Source organism: Ambystoma mexicanum, chromosome 8 (genome assembly GCF_040938575.1).
Source record: "Ambystoma mexicanum isolate Mex_15411 chromosome 8, UKY_AmexF1_1, whole genome shotgun sequence".
Classification (NCBI taxonomy): Eukaryota; Metazoa; Chordata; class Amphibia; order Caudata; family Ambystomatidae; genus Ambystoma; species Ambystoma mexicanum.
Window position 1 is genome coordinate 269,477,699 of NC_090929.1, and position 12,747 is coordinate 269,490,445.

At 44.6% G+C, this 12,747-nt stretch overlaps 1 protein-coding gene across 3 annotated transcripts in view; it reads left to right on the forward strand.

Moving 5' to 3' along the window:
- Positions 1-12,747, forward strand: part of ASTN2 (astrotactin 2) — a 3,972,579-nt gene that overhangs the window by 3,181,530 nt on the left and 778,302 nt on the right. The gene's annotated exons all lie outside the window — the stretch shown is intronic.

Consider the following 12,747-nt stretch of genomic DNA (forward strand, 5'->3'; position numbering starts at 1 on the left):
CATTATTTCTCTGTCCCAGTATCTCTCTTGATTTTGACTGCTTTGTTGTCTCATTGGTTCTTCTTGTGCCCATCCATCTCCCTTAATGCTTGCTTTCAAGACGTTGTTTGTCAGTCTATGGCTGGTTTTGAATAGGGTTCTTTTTTTTTAATGAAGTACTACAATGAGGAATGCATAGAATATCTGTATATTGAAGACAGAAGGTGGTGCAAAAAGAACATGCGTTGTTTGGTGTGACAAAGGTCACACCAAGGCATCCCGAAAAGGGAGCACATCACGGCTGCAAGGAAACAAGCTCATTGGCTCCCAGTCAAAGAAAGAATCCTCTTCAAAGCCCTTGCTTTAACTCATAAATACATCCACCAAGCTGCCCCCTCTTACCTCTCTCACCGCATCTCTGTGGCCAGACCCACAAGAACGCCATACGCCAACATGCTTTCAGTGCCCAGATTCAATAGAGCAAGAGCTGGTGGCATCAGCTCCCCCTACCTAGCATCCACACGCTGGAACGCACTACCACCTCCACTTCGTGGAGAAGTCTCACACCTGGCATTCAGGAAAGCGGTAAAAACACTGTTCTTCATCTAACCAATGCCCACACCACAGGAAAATCTCTGCTCACACCCGCTATGTATGCATTATAAAATGTTTCCTACTCCACAAGAATTGTAATGTATTTTTTCTGTTTCTGTAACCAAGTGTAATTACAAGTAACAGCGCTGCGATGCCCAGGGGCTGCCTTGTGCACTATCCAAATGCAAAATAAATGAAATAAATGTTTATAAGCCATTGTGGGAGACTGATGAACTCTGAAGGACAAGGAAGGCCTCTGGCTAAGTACTGCGTTCCCTAGAGGCGATATACAGTGGATTGCAAGATTTTCACCTGTCCTCCCTTAGGTGCCGCCGTTGGCACCAGCAGGCGCGCAGATTAGGGAACAACGTTCATATCCTCAAACGGGAGATATGTCTAATGGGAAAGGAAGAAGATGGTCCAGCGCTTTGTTTAGGTGTTAGCTCTACTCCCAGTGGGAAGAAACACCAGGACAATCAGTCCCAGGAAGGATGTGGCATGGAGCAAGCAGGTGATTCAACTAGCGTTTTGATCCCCATTTGTAGATCCAAGGGTAGAGTAAGACTTGACAATCAGTGAATGTCTGGTTTACAAAGCCCAGGACTGCTGAAAGCATGCAAACAAACCCACGTGTGAACAGGAACTCCAGAACACTAGATTAGCGGGCCACCATGACACTGCTGTCCCAATATGACAGACGGACCTTTTGTAATCTCGGACCATGTGGGCCAGTGCATGGAGAAATTATTGAAAACCACACAACAAATGAGCCCACCACACACTTTCTAATGGGGAAACAGAGAGCCCAACCAACGTATATATGGGGAAAGTTAATGTCATATCATCTCTATAAAAAGAGATGCAAGCCTCTTGACTTTGAAGGTGTTACAACAACATTCCAGAGACAGAGAGCTGGGTTGCAGTGAAAGGAGGAGAAGGAACATTTAAGAAGTCCATGACACTGTGAGTGGTTGTAAGAACAATTTTCTGGGTACGAATGCCTTGGAAATGTGTGTGTAAGCCGTTGCCCAAATAGGGCCTGTATAGTGAGGGCTACATGCTTGTCCCCTAAGGGAAACCTAGAAATAAAGACTCTGACACCAGGGTTTATGAATACAGCTTTTTAATTCATGTGTGTGTAATGTGTTTGTGTGTGTTGTGCTGGACTGATCCATCCAGCCCACCATGGGCCTGGATGGAATGTTAGGAGAGAAAATAAAACTAAGTGCCCCCTGGCCAAGAATGGGCTATGCAGGGGAGTATTCCAGAGGAAAAAATGTTAGGGAACAGACCTCACAAATGCTTAATTATCCCTGTAGAGCGGCACGGCAAATTCCTTAGTTTACACGCTCAACCTAAGAGAAATGCACTCGCCCCATGGTGACAGATGCCAACATATTTACCAGTGCTTTCTGTGAAATGGTGCATGTCACCATAAGCACACCTCATATGTGGTACATGCTGCCACCGAACATCCAGCTAGGAACAGTGAAACTTGTATTTGCCTTTTTACTACAAACAAAGTTTATTTGTAACTTTTAAACATCCCCATACTTACCAGCATGGTCGACTACCATGCAAATGGTACTCGCCCTTCATAAAATCTCCTGTCCAATGCGAGTTGGCTACTAGATTTTGCGATTCTTTGGAGTGAAAAATAATCTTTAGAAAGAAAAGGAGATGAGAGAAGAAGCAGAGAGAAAAAAAACCTCCCTTAGGGGCCACAGTCTCAAGCAAATGGCCCAGATGTTGAGTTGGGCGCTTGAGGTTGGCGACCCAGTGTGGTTACAGTGGCCCCTCAAAAGGCCCCAGACAGTGTGTGCGGTGATGCTCGGGGCGATGAGTAAAGAGCTGCCTAGTCCCAGCCGCATGTGGGTGCAGCCCGAACTGAGTGACCTAGTTATGCCCCTTGTTGGCCTACCTTGTAGCTGGCGAGGCAGGCGGTGCAGGAAAGTCCTCCCGGGCCGCATATGACAGGAGGCCTAGGAGGTGAGGGAGCAGTTGAATAGAAGAGTGGGCAAGCCCGCTCTGCCCTGCAGGGCGCAGCAGTGAAGGAAAGTCCTGGGCTGCCGCGTCAGAGCAGCCCAGGTGAACATTATCAGCCTGTCCCCTGCATCCCTCCAATGCAGCCTGAAGCTTAGATGGTGCACAGAACATGAGAGAGTAGATGCCGGCTGCGACAGTGATCGTAGCAGGCCCCATGGTATGGTGCCACCCAAAGAAAAGGAGCCATACAGTGATGTTGGGTGCTCCCCCCATCCCCCGACCATTGGGGCCACTAAAGAGCGTAAGGTGTACCCTCGCGTCAAGGTGGTGACCCTGGCTGGCTGCCACATGAGCATGGGGGCCGCCCAGCAACTGTATGGTGACTGTGAGAGTAGTGGTGAGCTTGGGAAAGTAATGCCCCATGTAGTGGAGGGGGCATCACTGACAGAAAACTGTGGGGACCAAACCCAATTCCATCAGGTGCAAACTCAGCCCCAAGCAACCACCAGAACAACACCACATAAAGGTACTGAAAAGGGGTGACTGACTGCAGCAGTCCCCCCTGTGCAAAGATATATGTATTTTATGTTTCTGTGTCAGTGTTTGTTGTGTATCTTTACGTATATATTTATAAGCATGTTTATGGTTCTGAAAATGCATATGGTAGGCTACTGTAGCACAGTGTGATAGGTCAGAAGAAGGAGACAGAGGAGTCACTGGTGGAATTTCCACAATTAACTTTATTTAAATAATAAATAAAAAGGCCTAACTATCCCTAATAGTATGGTGTTTTCCCTACCTAACACAAACCTAACTGGAGTTCTCTTTGTCACTGAGATTTTCCAAAGTAATGTTCTGTCATCCATCCCAAACTACCCTATTCTATCCCTACCACTTTTCAGAAAAGGCTCAAAGAAAAGAGGGGTCCAGGAGAATGACTCCCTTCTCCTGCACAGGTCTAAAGTCTGAGCAAGTCTTTCTTGGGAAGGCTTTTGATGCTATTCTGTACAAGTACTTTTAGTTCTTCAAAGGGGCTCTTGTCCCCCTGAGGCATCCCCTTTTCTACTACTGGTAAAGTTCCTTGTTCAAGTCCACATTCTCGTAGCCAGATACCCTGGTCTTGGCTCTCCTCTAAACCTATAAATGTCTCTCTATTCCTTGTCAACTTCTGAAGTTCTTGATATCCTCCCCTGTACTGTGGGTTTAGTTTCACACACAATTCTTCCAGTATCCCTGGACCACGGATCCCTTTCCACTTCCCTCTTTCTCTGTGTTTCTTATATTTTATTTCTTGCACCACTGTTCTCTTGCGGCTTTCCTTTCTCTACCCAATTCCGACTAGCACTGGAGTGCATATGGTTACTTCCTTGGTAGTCTTTGTTAGCTTTAGAGCATTCACTTGTAGTGGGACGAGTATGATTGGTCCCTTGGTAATCTTTGTTAACTTAACACCTTTCACTGTTACTGCGTCAAGTATGAGTGGTCCCTTGGCAATCTACATTTGATTTGTGCCACTTCCCCCACCCAGGTCTCCCACCACCACTTTCATATAGAATAGGCGTCACTGGTTCTTCCTGTAGGGGCATGTTTGTCCATCTTACATAACCTCAGTGGACTTCCACTTCTTCCTTCTTTCTTCCACGGCTCTGCTGAGTCGTCCCTGGTACGGTCTCAGCGTTGATCACGGACTGCTCGCTCCACCCCAACTGGGTCCCGCCACCGCTTCCAGGCCTTCCTCGGATGTTCTGTCCAGCCTTCTGCTTCCTGAATGCCTTTCTTTCTTCTCGGTCTGGGCCGCCTGCTCCACAACAGGCAGCTTTGCATTCACTGACTGCTTTCTCAGCTCGGATACGAATCTCCCGGGCTCCTGGAGACAAGTTCTCTTTCTATTGGTCCTTCCTTCATTTTTATGGGGAAGGGTTGGGCCCTCCCCAGAGTAGGCCCACAGTCCTTTGTCTCTCTCCATGGTGCATTTGTCATTCTTCGCCCTATTATCGTTGTCTCACTGTGGTTAGCTGCCAACCACTGATTACTCTTCATGGTTCTCCCATTTTTCTTCTTCTTCAGAGTAGGAGAGGTTGATGAAGGTTGATTACTGACAACATTACAGCAGTAAATAGTGACTGGTTTGGAGGGAAGGTATTGATTCTCTGATGTTCTTGTTGTCTCCTCAGGTGAGGGCATACGGAGTTCCTGGATGGAACAGGTGTCCCTGTCTCCAAGAGGGGAGTCTCTCCCTGTGAGATCCCACTTTCATCCACCCCTATTGGGAATGTTGCATAGCAGGCTCACCTGCCTAGCCTCACATGGAAGGGCTCCCCTCTGGAGAAAAGTGACGAGAACCTGTGAATTGTCACAGCAGTTGTAGTTGTTTTTTTTACATATAGTGCATGTAGTTATTAGAATGCTTTTTGTATAGTTGAAGTAAAGTAGGGGAATGTTTATAAGTAAAAGGGGCAGCGGGGTTGTGAGGAAAGTGGCAGCCAGCCTGAGAATGCCTAGGTGGTGGGACCACCCACAGAGGCCCCCCTCTGGCCTACCTCACTATAGGTGGTCTCCAGGGGTGGGACAGGGGTCTGTTCGGTCAGTATCACCCTATTGATCTCTCTTTGACCCCTCTAAAGAAAGGTGGGCCGATGGGGCAGATCCCTTTTTAGATAGAACTCACGCATGGGGACTCAAGCATGGGGACATTTATAGGGTTAGAAATGGTCCATAAGAAAAGTTTAAGTGCTTTTATAAATAAGGAGAGGTACCCATTGGGATCCCTGAAAAATGTTACTTGTTGTCTGTGTCTTGTGAAAGATTAAGGTAAGGACTCAGGGTGCAGCCCATATTCTGTTAACAGTGATTTTATTTTGCAGGTACAGCACCCCTCCCTGTCCAGCTGGCCTGGGGGCCGGGGTGGTAGGCTCTCATGGTGGCTGTCCCTGGTGTGGAACAGTGAACTCGAAATCCCTGGCCCAGAAATCAGGTGCTATATGTGCATTACAATAGGGATGGGTTTTGGGCTCAAGAAAGTAGGTCCTCTTAGGGTAGGCCCTTAAGTTGATTTCATTGTATGCTACAATCCGGACACATTTTTGAGACGTCTCCCTACTTTAGTTGATTTGCTATTTATTAGGTAGGGTAGTAGTTCACCTCACCCTGACCATAGAATTCATATATAAGAAACACTAGAGTGGAAACCAAAGCCAAGGACCTCAGACTAACCAAGCGAATAAGCCTCTTATATTCAGTGGCCAAGACTCCCATGCATTCTTCATAGCCGGTAAGATAGCTCAGTGGGTTGAACGCTTGCTGCTGCGATCTATGTGTGATCTGCAGGTCGCAGCATCAAATCCCGGCAAGGCCAACTCAGTCTTTCATCCTTCCGAGGTTGATAAATGAGTACCATCTTCGGTTGGGATGATATATGTATGTAAAATGTTCTCTGTAAGGCGCTATAGAAATAACACATCATTATCATTGCCCTTCAAGTCTGCCCCACAGTAGAATTTCCCATGCTATTACAGCTTTCGCTCCTTCAAAGTTGAGTACGGTTAAACCTGTGGTTATCCGGTAGTAGAAAAATAGAACTTAAGGCAACAAGCGCTGCGTGTGCTATGTATGCCTTTAAGGACATCATTCTCGAGGCAGAGGCCTTCGAGGGATATCAATTCGACTGCATCGCTGCACAGCACCGTCTGCCGAAAAAAATTATTCCAAAGTAGCTGAAGCTGGATATCGAATATGAAAGATCAAAGATGAGTAATACATGGGAGGAACATCCAGTCGAAAGAACGTTACCAGGGGTAGGTAACTTGTTCTTCAAAATGACAGTTTCTCTGCCCCTTGATGTTCCATTTTCCATAACACGGCAGTTTATCCATTGTGTTGGCTTATCAAACTCCTATTACAGGTCGACATTTTCAACATCTGTAGGTTTCATAACCATGACCCTTGATTTCTATGAAGGAAAATAAACACAACCACCAGCAGACAATGCAAATTCATTTTTTCTTTTCTGTCACTTTAAAATGTGTCAATTTACCCCTCGAGTTGAGCAGTTCGTCATTTTAACAAAAGTTGCCAAATACTTTCTCGTATCTGAAAATCTTTATCTCAGGCCTTGTCAATTATTTTTTGATTTTAGCGCTGCAAAACTTCTTTTCTTTGAATTAGATTTCTCTATGATGGTAGAGAGTGTATTAAGGAATATGTCATGCCACATGGTATCAAAGAAATAAATAGAGCTGTGTACAACTTATTTTTCTTAAAGAAGATTTCAGTGGCCGTTAGAGGCTTTGGATGTGAGTTATTGTAAGTTTCTAAAGGTTTTAGAAATTATAAAGTCATATGGGCCTCATTCCGAGTTTAGAGGTAATCACAGCGCTATTAGTGCCATGACTACCTCCAATACTGGTACGAAGTCTGCCCTCGTTCAATGGGGACTTACCGGTCTATTCCGACCTTTGCGGGACCGGTAAATCCCAATTGAAAAAGCCATTCCACATTCCCATTTGAGCCCCCAAAGGGCTCAATGGAAGGGGGAAGGCGCTAATAACGGTACCGCAATTTGCGGTACCGTTATTAGCTCTAAAGTCCCTTAACAGGTCCCTTCCTTAACGCCTGGTAAAACCCGGCGTTAAGGAAGGGACCCGCTAAGGGAATTCGGAATAGGGGGCAAAAGGATTACCGGCACCAATGTCCTTACTGGTGCCCGGTATCCCTTTGCACCCAACTCGTAATGAGGCCCATAGTCATAGAAAAAAACAGTTTTCCATTTTAAAAAAACTGAAATACAGTGAAAGTTTGAAATCCAGCATCAGTGGGCCCCTACTTACTGCTCATTAATCAAATGTCAGCAGCTGGGAGGTACGGATATTGTTAACAGAATAAAAAGCCAGATAACAAAGCTATGTCACCATTTTCCTCTGTTAAACAACACTCTACCAACTGGACTTCAATTATCCAGCCTGGAAACTTTTTTTTATTTTATTATTATTTTTTTTTATTCATATATTTATAACGCGCTGCAGCTCGCAAGCATCAGGGCGCGACAGAAACACGAAGACTGAAGAGATCACGGGACTACGTAAAACAGAGAGGAGAAGGACTCAACATGAGTCCGAAGCTGAAATTGTAGCAGATTACCAAACGAAAGAGTAATGTTTTCAGCTGCTTTCTAAAGGAAAGATAGTTACTTTCCAGCCTAAGATTAGCCGGAAGCTCATTCCAGAGAGCAATTGCCTTGGTGGGAAAGGCCCTGCCAAGTCCGGTAGCTTTTACTTTGGTATGGCTGGATTTGAGTAACCCTTGTTTAGCTGATTTTAAACATCGGCTAGGTTCGTACCAGTTGAATTCCTTTTTGAGGTATGATGGAGCCGAGCCGTATAAGCAGCGATGGACCAACGTCAAGGATTTGAATTTAATGCGCTCCTCTATGGCGAGCCAATGGAGGCCTATTCTGTCTTGAGTAATATGGTCACGCTTGGGTTTCCTAGTGATGGATCTAACGGCGTTGTTTTGAATGATTTGGCATTGTTTAATGCAGTTGTTGCTGGACCCAAACATCATTGCATTTCCATAATCGAGTCGGGACAGGATGGTGGCTCTAGCGATGGTGCCGCTATTTTTGGCGTTGAGGAATGGCCTAATACGCCCTAGTAGTCTCTGATAGCACTGGGAGTTTCTTTTAAGGTATGTGACATGTGCCTCCGATCCCAGAGAGGATACCAGAATGGTTATATAACCAGCAATATGAGATGCTGGATAATGGAATGTTCCTATTAATTAAGTGTCGGATAACAAATCTTTTACTGTATATACAATATACTGTGGTATGTGCCCTAATTCAGTTATGTTTTACTCAACTGATTAAAATTTGCTCTTGGCTGCACAAAAAGCATCAAGACTTGCAATTGTGAACAAATATCTAATGCTAAAAACGGAGGGAGTTCTTCCCTTTTCAGCTAATACACTGGTTGAGAAGGTGTCTAACAAGGACTTGCAGCTTCAAGATGCATCTCAGACCTTACCATGGTCAGAGAAATCAGATCTAACTTGTATAATCTGTCCAGCGAATACAGTTGGAATACCCCCTGAGCCACAGACACATGTAGATGTAAAAGTTCAAACCTACTCCCATAACTCGGACATAGGGGTTCTATGCAAGAATCGTCAAATTTCAGGCTGTTTCCCTGGAGGAGTCACTCATTGAAAGTGATTTTAAGGTTCAGACAATGAACCAACGCCAACTTCAGGAAATATCCGGGATTGGGTGTTCTCAAGAAATCTTAATGTGGTTATGAAGAACACCTCGACATGTATATGGTCGGATCACTGCATCTATATGTCTAGAAAACATTCCTAAAAAACACCCAACCCAATCATAGTTGTGTACAATCGAAACTTCTAAAATGTTAAACCTCACCACCTTTAGTGCTGTTTTAGTGATAATATGTCCACCACTGATAGTTCTGATACCTCTCAGCGACTAGTTGAGACGTATCAGAACGCCCTAACTAAAATTCTGGATTAAATTGCTCCTACGAGGAAGAAGAAACTGGTGAGAGAAAACACCAACCACAAAAAATCGTATACCCCTGATCTCTCAATTTTGAAAAAACAGAAAAGGAGTGCTGCACAAATCTGGCTAAAACACTTCATAGCCTCCAATAAGGAGAAATAGAAGTCACTTGAGATGGCCTCTAAACTCAAAATCATTGCAGCAAAAAGGAATTTCTTCAGTGAAGAAATATCGGGAGCTAAAAACAATTCCAAGAAGCTCCTCGAGAATTTGAAATTTCTTGAGAATCCTAAAGCTTTAGCACACCCCATTCATCCCACAGATTAGCCTTTGCTATTAAAATAGCCTGAGATAAAATTAAGAAAGACCTGGAAAATTGCTTTGTCGATCAGACCCGGCCCTCTTCTATTTTCAAACAACATGAAGGACAATCTAATTTTGTTGAGAACCTCATCCCACATAAAAATAATGCTGGATAACAAAAATGTATTTATACCTTTTCTTTCTAGACTCGTTAACTCCTCCTTTGATCACAATTCAGTCCCTGAAACTATCAAAGCTGTTATAATCACTCCCTTGGTGAAGTAGGCTGGCTTGGACCCCAAAGATGAATCATCATCCATACTTCATAGTAAATAATCTGGGTTCAGAGCGGATCGTAGTACGGAGACAGCTCTTCTCGACCTACAGACCAATATGCTTGAGATGCTGGACCAGGTGAAAATTGGGCTCCTGGTCCTTCTCGATTTGTCTGAGGTTTTTGATCTCCTCCACCATGATCATCTGGTCGTCAGTCTCGTGGACATAAGGAACTGCACAGCACAGGCCACTAGTTGGATTAAATCATTTTTATCTGGCAGACAATCCTCGGTATGTTGGGTAAGTGCCTCCTCAAAACTTGCCCTCATTCATTGTGGAGTCCCACAGGAAGCTTGCATTTTGCCTATGCTCCTTAATCTGTGTATTAGACCACTCTGCCATTTGTTATAGACGTGTGGGATCTCTTTGCCAAATTACACAAATGACACCCAGCTGATTCTGAAAATCAGTGGTGATCCTGAATTAGCCAGCAGGAATTTGAATTCCATTTACGGTGTTATTAAACAGTGGATGATGGAAAACAGGCCTTGACTTAACGGAGCAAAAAAAAATAACTATTATTCGGTAGCTCTGTGGCCAGAGCGAAAATGGGGAAAGAGTACTCTTGCTTCCATATTAAGGACTGTCCCATCGCAGTATCCAGAAAAGTTAAGACATTAGGGGTCTTTCTTAACTCTTCTCCTGGTACTGAGACTCAGACCAGTTACATCTCAAAGAACTGTCATTACTGCCTGAGACTTCTCAAGAATATCAAGCCATTCATTTCGGAGGCAAATTGTGGTTCTGTTGGTCGAGTCATCATTCTTTCATGTTTCGATTTCTACTGCAACTCACTATTAATAGGGGCCAGCAGAAAATGCCTGCATCAACTTCAAACCCTCCAAAATCATGCTGTCCGTATCATCAAGGGCATGCCGAGACGTGAGCACATATTATCTGGGAGGGTATCCCTACATTGGCTCCCTATCACCGCTCGCATTCACTTTAACAGCCACCCTATTGCATAAATGCCTCTATGGAAAGGCACTATCGTACTTTAAGACCCTCGTTATTCTATACAAACCTACACGCGCCTTAGATTCCGCCAATCTGGGAATGATTAATGCATACAGGTTCATAAGGGTTGGGCTTTAGGAAGGGCTTTCCCCACGTGGGCAGCACAGGTATGGAACTCCCTGCCAAGCACCCTTTGTCTGGACAAAATTGTGAAATCTTTTCCTGCATCACTGAAAACCTTTCTTTTCAAATAATACCTTGGCCTACCTACCATGGTGAGGTGGTTGCTTAACCTTGTATGGTTTCTTCTGTGTCCTGTCGTTTTTGTTCGCCCATTTGTGTCCTTGTGCGCCCAGATGCCTCTGGGTCCCCGGCGCATTCCAAATAATTAAATTAATAAAAATAAATACTAAATAGTTATTTTCTAACCACAGCTTACAGATTTAAATTCACCTTTGTGTTTTAAGAACATAGCATGTATTATGCATAATTTGGCTTGGTCATACAGGTTTATTTGATAAATAGTTTACTTTTGCTATGTTAACCACTTGTAGAGTGAAGAGTCAATCCTAAAGAAGACAACAGTTGTTACCTTAAGTATGCTTACAAAGCCATATATTTGTGAGTGTTCATGGTCCTGGCCACTTCCTCAGGCAGAGTTGGAAAGAAGCACTTGAAAAACATTACAGCGTAAAGAGACCCTTTTGGGACTCCTAATTTCCTCATCTGTGACGGAGTACCTTATCTGTAGCATGTTCAGAGAGGTATGTATTACAGGTGTTCAAACCCCTCACACATTTCCGTGTTCAAGGTTGGAATGGTACACTGTGTCAAGTGGGGCAGGAGTCAGTGGAGCTAAAGAACATGGAAGAAGAAAACGCACAAAACCCACTCGTGGAGTTCTCTCAGGAAGGCTAGAGGGGATGTGAACCTGTCGTTCATGGTAGGTGCAGGCCCGTTGAGGCCCGGTACATGCCAGGCTGGTCCGTTTGCAAAATCATTGTTAACACAATCAGCCAAATATCAGGCTTGTGCCTCTAGAAGGCCGGTAACGAGAAGGTACAACCAAATATGTTAGGCATTTGTCTCGCGGAGCGCGATGTGGTAACTTTGTGTCATATTCCATATTGGGTTTGTGCTTCATCACAATCATTTATTAGGGTATTTAGTGAGCGTGGACCTAGCTTCGAGAAGCAACGGAAATCATGGGGAACAGGTGATGCCATCAGTGTGTACATGAGCTGCGCAAAGAGATGGCTCACAGTAAAGTGCCACAGCTTCCAATGCCTGCTGAATTGTAGAGGTTTGTTTAGCTTAAGTGGTCCAATAACTTCACTTCAGCTGATGCTTTTTCACTGAATTTGATGGATTCTGTTGAACTGACCTGATTCACCTTAACTGTTTCTTAAACGTTCTTTCACCGAATTTCAAGGTTTTTGATGCTATATCTCACACCACCCCGCATAATTAAAGTTGTTCATTTGGATACAATACTTGCAAAGTTATCAGTGTGCTTCTAAGCTGCACATCATAGAGTCCTCCCCGCTGTGGGTCTGTGTGCAAAGGTATATGTCCTGCGGCTCTAGACAGTGGCTTCTTTGTCTGGGAAGTAGCCATTGACAATGCTCTCCTTTGCCAGCCAACGATGCAAAGAAGGAGAAAATGGTACAAGGAAGAGGAACAAGAGGAGCAAGGGAATGAGATAAAGAAAGAGAGGAGGGACTGTGATGAGGAGGCACCCATAGAATTGTGACATGGATGCGCTCCAGAGCAGCTGAGGAGGATGTGTACTAGGGCCGGCAAAGCGAATGCGAGCCAGGGACTTTGCTCACACCTTAGTCATGGCATACTGGGTTGTATTTGTGGAAGGACGTGCACACCAAGGTTACTGACCTATGTTTAGATCCGTGAACAGCTTTTTTCTAGCCCGGAAGCAGGTTTGCTGAGGCTTTCTTGATGTTCTAAAGGCTGTATAGTTGGGATCCTGGCAAGTTCAGGAAGCACCTGTTGCAGTAAATCAATCTAGATGTGATTGTGGGATTGCTTATGCCCTGCACTTCCCTTAATTAATCAGAAATGTG